Raw genomic sequence first — 10,893 nt, forward strand, 5'->3', positions numbered from 1 at the left:
AAAAGAAAGCAGCCAATTTTATGACAGGTGGTAAAACCATCCTCAGCCCTATAAAAGCTCACAGTCTACAGCCCTCAAAGACCGAGACCAAGAATCCAGATTACCACCCCTCGGACATATCCATACAGGAAGCGGAGGCGGAGGTCTCGGCAGAAAGGAAGGAGATTCAGAGAAGCCACCCGTTCAGCCAGCTGATTATGTTAAGGAAACAAAATACCTTGTGTTTGAGAGTAATCCTTTAAAGCTGTTTGAGAACTGTCCTTTATGTGCAGGCCAAAGCCAAGGTCATATTCAAGACTGGCCTGGTAGTGGCTATGGCACAATGGTCAAGATCAAACAGGTATGTGAAAATTGCGGCTATTATAGGATATGGGACAGTCAGCCCATGCAGGGTCAGATGCCATTAGGCAACCTCATGCTGTCTGCTGCCATCCTGTTTTCTGGGAGCCAACCAAGCCAGGTGTTACAAATTTTGAATGTATTGACATACTCTCGTCAAACATTCCAGCCCCACCAGTCAGATTACGTTATATCCACTATTATAAATGGCTGGAAGCAAAAGCAGACGGAAATTATCAACGAAGTCCGAACCATCGAGGGTGGCGTGCAAATTGCTGGCGACTGTCGCAATGACAGTCCTGGACACTTTGCGAAATATGGAACATACACCATTATCGAGCAGACAATGAGGAGAGTCATTGACATGCAGTAAGTTCAAAGCAATAAAGCTGGAAACAGCAATGCTTGTGAAGTTGTTGGATTCAAACGCAGCATTTCCTTCCTCACGGAAACAGAAGGGTTGGTCCTGAAGAGTCTGGTAACAGACAGACATAAAAGCATTGCTGCCTTTGTTCGGAACGACCTAAAAGTAAACAATGCCATGTGCAGAAACATGCAGCGTTATAATGATGTGTGGCATACTGCCAAGGGTCTGGGCAAGAAAGTGATGAAGATTGGCTGTAAAGCACCAGAGGTCAAACTGTGGAAGAAATCAGTGGTTAACCACATGTACTAGGTGGCTGCTAGGGCCCCTGCAGAGGATCGACGTGAATATCTAAAAGATATGTGGTTGTGTATTGACAGATTCATGACGTCCATGAACATGACTCCCAAATATATCCTTATTGTGACCATGTACACCTGACATATGATCGCAACAAGGAATGGATAGTTTGTGGGACACCTGGAAGTGTTCAATTGTAAGATCTGCTGACCTCCAATAATGTGATAAAAGATGTACAAAATTTGACGCCAGACTTCCAGCCTGGAGGCCTTTCACAGCCTCGTGATACGTTTTGCGCCAAAACACACACATTTTGGCTGGCTAGGCCAAATGGCTAGAATAATGTTGGCAGCAATGCACCATAATGAGAATGCTGGTTGTTAGAGTGGTGCTCAATCTAAGTTTTTTTTGCAAGAACCACACGGGAGACAGTACGCCCTTTTAAGCACTTGCAAGTGGAGAGTCATTCGTCGGTGTGCGTACAGCGATGATCGAATGAGGTCTGACTTTGGATTCTTGCAAGAGACTATTTATTGAAAGAAAGCAGGTGGGGGTGACATTGGACATGTTTGGTGGTCACCTCAGCAACTGGTTAATCAGTGTGGAGGGCCCCAACTCATTGTTTTACAAGGTCGTGGAAACAGAAACTAGTGGAGCATTTTAGATGACTAAGCAAGAATGTTTCCACACCATTTGGAAAGTTTCAACAACTGAATGGTTAAACTTTTCAGAGTCAAGGAAAGGTAAAAGGTTTAAACAAAGTTAATAATTTGTCTACATTCCAACATAATCATACAATCAAAATAATCTGTAAACCCTAACATATCCCCCCTGTTTATCATATGATTATGCCAACCCCAAGCAATCAAACATAAGTAAGAAAATACAATGAAGAAAGAAGAATAGTAAAAATAAGAATGAAAAATATCAATAAAAAAACAGACATGATAGGGGACGGGTTGGGGATTGTGAAGGGTGATACACGATAAAAACAACAAACAATGACAGCAATAATTTCCAGTGAAGATGAGGTTTTTCCTCAATACTCCAGTCCAATTTTAGTGTGTGAGTGAAAAACCTGCGGGAAGGTGTTTTAATGCACGAAAAGTCTGCCTTAGGCGACCAGAATGCTATCAAAAAAAAAAAAAAAAGAAAAACACAGAAACAGTACATCATTGTATCCATCACTTGCGAGGCATTTTCGATGGTCAAATAATCAAGTTTCTGTAAAACATGCACGGCTAAACAGCATCATCGCAATCATCTTTCCGCAGCATAGTCAGCACATTTCACATCTCTGATATGTTTTATTTGCACCTGTGCTATGGTAGAAGATAAAGATCTTGATACAGCAGACTTCCAACACGGGACAACACAGGTTGCAAATAAGCACAATAACACCAGCACAACAAGCACACGAGTCACAAATTTCAACAGCAGTTGCCACCAGTTGCCAGAGAATAGCCATGAAAAGAAATCCCATTTATGTGGGACTTTGTTTTTTTACATGGCCTGCTGTAAATTCTTCAGTGAATTCATGCCGTCGTTGATGTGTGTGTCATTTTCTCCTGGTATGTATGTGCAACAGGAAGTCCCAATAATGTGGCACACGCCACCTTGTGCTGCAGTCATCAAGTCCAGAACATCCTGTTTTGCAAGACCATTAGCCTAATAGCCTGAATCTCTCTGTTTTGTCCATCATTGACCTGCAGCGAGAGATTCACAAAAGATTGGAAATGAAAGTTCAGTATCTCGATATAGAGTGCTTGTTTTCCAACTCCGATCCAAGGAAAAAGTGCATGAACAACTTGGTCTCCGACGGACCATACTTTATGGTCGTCTGGAACATTCACACCCCAGACAGGGTAATGAGGGTCAAAGGTTGCAACAGCCCTGCGTCGACGTCCAGAAAAGTTGTGTGCTGTCGTCAGCTGATGATGTTGTATCCTGTAGGTGTGGTCTGTCACCCACACTGGCGCACACACTCCTGTCCAGTTGGCGGGCAGCATCGGATAAACCTTGTGACCACAAAGCCACCAGCCATTCTGTATGAAGTAGGTCCCGTTTGATGGTGCAGCCATGTTGGTCGGAGAGCCCTCACCATTTGAAATGGCTCTCTTATCCTGACACTCAGCGGTGTCCAAAGCTCCCATCCAGTTTCCTCCTGGAGAGCAGTCCTTAATGCATTCGAGGTTTTCATTTTCTTGGATGAAACACATGTAGTCCATTCCAGGTAGCCTTTTTGTTTAGGCCACTTGTAGCATCTGTCGTCCTTCAACAGTCACATTGGGACTAATCCAAAATAGTTTGATCACAGGTTATTTTCTGTGAGTCCAGGACGGTAGGGGTAGTGTCACTGACTGTAAAAGCACGGAGTTGAAATCCAACTCCTCCCACAGAGGTCATGCATTTCGCTTCAGTGACAGTCATTGTTCTGGCCTCCAGGTGAACTTGCGTGGAGGAAGGGGGGGGGGGGGGGGTGGAACACACAGCATCCCTCCTGTGTGTGGGATCGCACAGTGATCATCACACACCGGTACCAAGTGTTGGTTTTGTATGGGTTTCTGGGTCCCATGACCAGTTAAGAGTTCTCATCATGTGACCATCTTTTTCCTTGGTCGACATTGTCACTTGGTCTATTCAGACGAGCCCATAAACCATAACACGCTTCAACCACAACGCAACAGAGGATCCACCTGGCATGTGGAGCCCTGTTGCTACGACGATGGCAGAGACACCGATATTTCCCATTGACTAGTCAGAGTGGGGATCTTATGGATTCCATTCTTCACCAACATTGAGACGCCCCACCCTAAACGACGAGGCCCCTTTGTAGTCAGACTTCCCCCCACTCCGAAAATGGGGTACAGCACTCTCTGTAACGTCCAGTGGTTAAGGTGAAACTTCGCTGGGCCTTTCAGCAATGTTCAGTGCAGTGGGGGTAGTCAGCAAAACTTGGAATGGCCCCTCCCACCATGGCTGGCCCAGTTTGTCCTTTTTGAAGACCTTTATGTCGTCTCAGTCTCCTGGCTTGGAGCGGTTGTTGACCTGTGGGGAAGAAAGATCAGGCGGCAGTAAATTTGCATTTGACACATCTTTCAGTTTGAGTGCTCTGATCATGGTATCTGCCAAGGACTGTTCTTCGTCTGTTCTTTGCAACTCTTGTACTCAATTGTATTGCCCTTTTGAACTGGTCAGCTAGGAGTGTTTGCGGGAAGAGTTTGAGCACTTCCTAATGATTCCTCCTAACCAAAGACCATTTATGACAGGGGCTATCCCATTTATTGCCTCCTGTTTTAAAGGAGATTCTCTGATCTTGGTTGGATTTGTAGTGGGGTAATGGACATTAAAAGTCCTACATCAGATGGGCACTTTGTCCACAGTTTTTCAGGAAGCCCAGCCAATTCCCCCTCCTCCTTTTCATTCAAACAAGTGTTGATTAGCCAGGGAAGCGCATAAGCACGTGCCCTTAACAGCTACACCACTTCCTCATAGCTTATTTAGTCACTTCTCAATCATCTTCCGATTGCTTTAAGCAAAAGTTTGCAAAGCTTGAAAAAATTTTAACTTAATGGTATAACGCCAAGTGTATTAGAGAATCCATATGTCGTAAAGTGTTGTATTATTAGTATCTTTCACCATCTGTCCTACTCCCTCCCTCCTTCTGAGGCTTGGCAACGCCCATGCCTCACACTTTGTCAAACTTTTTTGGAAGATGTGTTCTTCACTATCATATTTAATTTGACTTTCTTTCCAAAATGGTTCTCAATTATCCAGTTCACACATCTTCTGCACGTGTTACTGGTTCTCCAGTTTTTTTTCTAGTTAATTATCAATCCAAAAGCAACTTTTTTTTCTCCTTTTTAGCATTCAAACTGTATTTTCCTTTCATTCAGGCAATCATTCATCAATGCTCATTTGCATCTCACACACAGTCTCCAAAAAGGAGTCTTTCTATCACATTGGTCCCAATTTATCCAAGCTCTCCACACAACATTCATATACCATTTTCAACTCAAGGTACCTGATAGAAAAATCCAACAGTCCAAAAAAAAAACAACACAAAAAACTGCTGGCAAATTAATAAGAATTTTTTCTTTGTTTTTAAATTTAAAGAACTCAATCTTTCAGGTTTAGCTCACATATAGAAGTTTGTATAATCTTATAACACAACCAATCAATTATTCCTAGTAAATGTAGCATTGCAATGTCTTAAATTCACAATTTTGCTTCTTCTAATTCCTGAAAGCATGTTCTGTCATTTTTTTTTTTTTTTTTAATTTCTCATGAGGGCTTGACACTCACATGCACTAGTGTGGATCAGTTTCTGCCCGCAAACAGATTTCTCACTTGTCCTCTCATTTTTATTTTTCAAAATTGTTTCTGTTTTGCGGTGCAAATTGGATAGACCAAAGTCTAGCAAATTTCTTTGCCCTAAAAGTTTAGCCAATTTTCATCATTTTAACACGTACGCACACACATGCACAGCTCTCACGCGCGAAAGGTAGGTCCCAGCACCAATGATTCGTCACGGGCTGGCCATTTCCTGCAGTCGATCATGAGCTGATTCTGCCCACGCACGCGAGGACAGCACATTCTAATTTTGTATTTATCTTTTAGAAGCAATTTGCATTTCTTTACCACTTGATTTGCAAATTTTAACTTAAGTGTGCACACATAATGTTGAGACGAGTTGCAAGCCGCACCCTCTCTGCCTGGGTGTGTCTCAGCCACACAGAAGGAGGCAGGCTGTTGAGAGCACCAGGTGGGGTTAATTAAGAGGGAGAGTGGTGGAGCTCATGGTACCCTGCCATGATTTGGACAAGGCAGCATTTCCAAAGGGCAGGACTGCAGCGGAAAGCTTGGTAAACGAAACAAAAGAAGGAGCCGGTGAGCCTCTGGACATTTGAACATGGAGCTACAGCTCGCATCTGGGTGGCTTTGGAAATTAATATGTAAAATTGACATGGGTTAGGGTTATGCTAAACATTATGGTGAAATCGTGGTAAATTGTGTGGTGTGTTTTAAAAAAGTAAAAGCTAAAAAAGAAATCGGGAAAAATGTTTGTGTGTACTTACCGGGTTGAAAGCTGTTTGGCTAAGTCATCCTGACTTAGTATTTAAAAATTAAGTGTTTGATTTTGGGTTATATTGCTTAATTATGGTTTAGAGTTTAACCATCTATTTGTGTTTATTTTAAGGTTTTTCACCTGTGTTGGCTGTGTTGGCTGTGTTTGGCTGTGTTTGGCTGAAGATGAAAATAAAACAAAGACAAGGAAAAAAAACAGTCATGATCACTGAGTGAAGTCCAGTTCAAGTCCTTTTGTCCAAGCGCCTTTCAAGTGGGGGGCTGCAGTTTAACCCCACAAAAGTGTGGGCCACTTGACACATAATTTGATCTCCGGTCATTTGTCATTGGGCATACAAACAGCATTGTCATACTTCTTGTATGGACAGGAGCTCTAATAATCTAAAAAATGTTCTAATAATCTGACTGACATGTTTTGCTGTCATATGGGGGAGGCTTCAGGTCTTTTAAATTTGTTAAAAGTTAAAGTCCCAATGATTGTCACACACACAACTGGGTGCGGTGAAATTTGTCTCTGCATTTAACCCATCCCCGAAGGGAGCAGTGAGCAGCAGCGTTGCCGCGCCCGGGAATCATTTGGTGATCTAACCCGCCAATTCCAACCTTTAATGCTGAGTGGCAAGCAGGGAGGCAATGGGTCCCATTTTTATAGTCTTTGGTATGACCCGGCCAGGGTTTGAACCCACAACCTTCCAGTCTCAGGGGGGACACTCTACCACTAGGCCACTGAGCTGGACACATGATTTGCATAGGAGCGGAAGCTCCTCTTGCCCCTTTGCTTGAGCCGCGGCTTGAGCTGCGGCCTTGCACTTGCGCACTGGGGCCTTATTGTGTTCTTGCCTGACAAACACTTGTGACCTCATCAGTTTTCATCTTTCTATGTTTTGTCTCTTGAATTTGTTCTCTTCTCTTTGTGAAGCTTTCAACCACACTAGCACATTTCAAGTCTCTCCCTTTTCTTTCCTTTCACAGTTACTTTTCTTCCCAGCGACACTCTCCTCTAAAACTTCTACCACTTCTTCCACATTTCAACTTTCAACTTTCCTTGTACTGCATACTTTTTCTTCCACTTCGGCATGTATTGCATACAATTAAGAAATCTACTCGCCATGTACCTCTCATCTCCTTCAAGAGCTAGAGATTTACCATTTTTATTTCTCATCTTAATTTTAGTAGTTTTAGTTTTTACATTTTTTTTTTCAAGTTTTTTCTTTCTTTGAGGATCCTCAATGCAGGTTTAAATTGACCTTTCAACACATTTCCAACCCATGTTATTACCGTGGATTAATGCTAGAACTGTTTTTAGTCAATTTATCCTACCAGTCACACTCAACCACACAACTGTCATGCAAACAGCTTGGAAAAACGGACAAAAACAGAATCTACGCCCTTCTTCAATTAAGAAAAAGCAACTCTGTTTTTTCTTATCCCGTTCCTTCCACTGGGACTAGAATCCCAGCTGTTTCTTTGGTTGGAAAAACCAAAGCCGTATCTCATAGCCCGGACAACCCAAAGCTGTATCTCATAGCTCGGACAAACCAAAGCCTTATATCTCGTACACCTTTAACCTTTTTACGCGTTTCACAACAACACAATCACACAACTTTAGGGCTTTAACTTACTCGTCCCTTGGTTAGTTGCACTGCTGGATCCCGTCAATCCACCTCTGTCAGATGAAGGCAGACCTAAGATGCTGGCCCAGCGAAGAATTTTCTTCCCAGGTCTTTCTTTTCCACGTCCTCCTAATGGACGCTGGCTTGTCGACAATGCAGCACGTCGTCCTCCGTCGGCCAGATGGCGGGTATGAGAGAATCCGAGTCACGGCACCAAAATGTTAGTGGTGCTCACTCTAACTTATTTTTGCAAGAACCACACGGGAGACAGTATGCCCTTTTTAAGCACTTGCAAGTGGAGAGTCATTCGTCGCTGTACGTACAGCGATGATCGAATGAAGTCTGATTTTGAATTCTCGCAAGGGAGTATTTATTGAGAAAAAGCAGGGTGGGGGTGACATTGGACATGTTTGGTGGTCACCTCAGCAACTGGTTAATCAGTGCGGAGGGTCCCAGCTCATTGTTTTACAAGGTCGTGGAAACAGAAACTAGTGGAACATTTTAGATGACTAACTAAGCAAGAATGTTTCCACACCATTTGGAAAGTTTCAACAACTGGATGGTTAAAGTTTTCAGAGTCAAGGAAAGGTAAAAGGTTTAAACAAAGTTAATAATTCTAGTCTACATTCCAACATCATACGATCAAAATAATCTGTAAACCCTAACACTGGTCGTATGCAAGCAATCACCAGAGATGGGCGCCCCCAGTATCGAGTATGCTTCCCCAAGAATAAGTATAACATGTAGTCCGTGCTGTGAAAACTGAGCCAACTCACGACTACGCATACTGGTTGATGAAAAAACTCCCCGAGGCCCATTCAGAAAGTCCTGCTGCTCTGAGAAATTCAATTCAAGAAATGTGAGTGGATCAACCAGATGATCTTGCAGCTGCCTACGAGCATCCGGAAGTCCCTGCAGAAGCCTATGCTCGTCAAATTCCCCGATTTAATAATTAACAATTTAATTACCGAAATGTTTTCCAAGTCCTTGTTGATCATTAAATTTATATCAGTCGATTCGGATGCATTACTTAAAGCATGAAAAAAAGTTCTTGTGTTTTTTCACGACCAATTCTTATAGATTTTTTAGATTTCAGCATTTAATCCATTTCACGCCTGTATTCTGTATGTAACAACGAAACATCATGGTGTTTATGGTATTTTTTTTACCTGTCATGATTCCTAAATCAGAGGCATTTACAAGGCACTTTTGAATGAGACACAATAATTGAACACTGACCTGTGGGAAAACCATGAAAGTATGTTTACTGTCAAAATATCATTTTACATTATAATAATATTTCTGGTCATGATATTACAATATCAAAGACAGTCATTCATGAAAATCAGTCAAAGCGATGGCCAGTGTATGGCTGTCCATCAGGGTTAGGGAAACTGGCCCGTATCTTTCTCACTCAGCAAGAGGGCAACGGTATTCTGTGGTGGCGACCAACAACTCCCCAACACCAACGGATCAATTGTCTGTATGTTGTGTGTCTGTATTTTCTGAAAGTACACAAATGTATTTATGAATTCAGGTTTCATTTCTTTGCTTGAGTAAATAATCAAAAAGTTGAATCTCTAGATTTAGAGGCATTTACAAGGCACTTTTGAATGAGACACAATAATTGAACACTGACCTGTGGCAAAACCATGAAAGTATGTTTACTGTCAAAATATCATTTTACATTATAATAATATTTCTGGTCATGATATTACAATATAAAAGACAGTCATTCATGAAAATCAGTCAAAGCGTTGGCCAGTGTATGGCTGTCTATCAGGGTTAGGGAAGCTGGCCCGTATCTTTCTCACACAGCAAGAGGGCAACGGTATTCTGTGGTGGCGACCAACAACTCCCCAACACCAACGGACCAATTGTCTGTATGTTGTGTGTCTGTATTTTCTGAAAGTACACAAATGTATTTATGGATTCAGGTTTCATTTCTTTGCTTGAGTAAATAATCAAAAAGTTGAATCTCTAGATCTAGGTTTATTTTTAGGAGTAAAGCTATACTAATATTACACCTACTCGTGCTGTGGAAAATTCATAGCCTGATGGTACTGTTGCCTGTATTGTAGATAGGCAACTTCCAGCACCCAGTGGTCTAGACAATTGGCCTGGAAACTTGGGTGGTCAGTGATATAGCTTAGTGGGGCCTTATCTGGTTCCAGCTCAGAGTATTCGCTGATCTTTCTGGTGATCTTTTCAAATTCTTGACAACATGAAGACTCCACAGCAGATGTCATCACAACACATTGTGTACACGAACCCCTAGCAAAGTACAATTTAAATTGACACTTTCAAAGTACCCAAAGTTAAACTTACAAAAGAAAAACCACAACAAATAAAACTTACACAAGAAGAGCCATAACGTGGCACTTGACAGCTGTCAGTGTCAAATCTATAATGTAAACAAGGACCATGTGAAAATTAGGTCAATGCAATCTCCGGTTAGAGTATCTTATTTTTTTTCCATTTTGCGCGTAGGTATTAACAAGTAGAATAGTTTTAAATGATTCACAATCATTTAGGCAGTTAATTATGGGATATTTTGTTAGTATTTCCAAGCCGATCCGCATTTTCCTGACCATGGCCATGCCCATGACCATGATGATTGCCATTTTCGGTTTGATTTTCTCCCGCTGGGGTACTTCTCATCGGTTCAAATTGGTACCCTTGTACCCTAGGAAAGAAATCATACTCTTCTTCATTTTCATCTGAAGGTGAAGAATCATCTGAGGGAGATTCGTCAAATGACATCGCTTCCGCTGCTGTATTCGCCATTAGGTTTACATGGGCTAAGTAACTCAGCAACGCTCGGCCTCCTATAATCTATGTCACAGTCACTTCAGCAATTTCCGGGATGAACTTCAAAGATCTCATACAAACCGTTGATATTTCATCTATTACTCCTCAATTAGCAATTTTATTCAAATATTAACAACAGCTTACTAAAATACATTTTGGGACTCCATAGTGTCTTTAGCATGTAAAGACACTTTAAAAGGGCATGCCTTTAATAATACAGACAAAACAATGTAGAAAAAAGAGACACAAGCAAAACACAATATAACTCAACTCAGTAAAAACCAAATCAACAGAAACAGCTCATGACACTCCCCACATCTCCTCCAAGACACATTAAGCTCCACGTTGCGAGACACCACTCAACAAAAGCGGGGCTGA

At 41.9% G+C, this 10,893-nt stretch overlaps 1 long non-coding RNA gene across 1 annotated transcript; it reads right to left on the minus strand.

Moving 5' to 3' along the window:
- Positions 1 to 1,510: 1,510 nt before the first annotated feature.
- Positions 1,511 to 8,427, minus strand: LOC148394641 (uncharacterized). Its single transcript, XR_015860055.1, has 2 exons — positions 7,714 to 8,427; positions 1,511 to 4,051 (listed from the first exon to the last, which is right to left on the minus strand). It is a non-coding gene; the product is annotated as an uncharacterized LOC148394641 (long non-coding RNA).
- Positions 8,428 to 10,893: the final 2,466 nt, after the last annotated feature.

This window comes from Syngnathus floridae, chromosome 8 (assembly GCF_059516105.1).
Source record: "Syngnathus floridae isolate MCC-2025c chromosome 8, RoL_Sflo_1.0, whole genome shotgun sequence".
NCBI lineage: Eukaryota > Metazoa > Chordata > Actinopteri > Syngnathiformes > Syngnathidae > Syngnathus > Syngnathus floridae.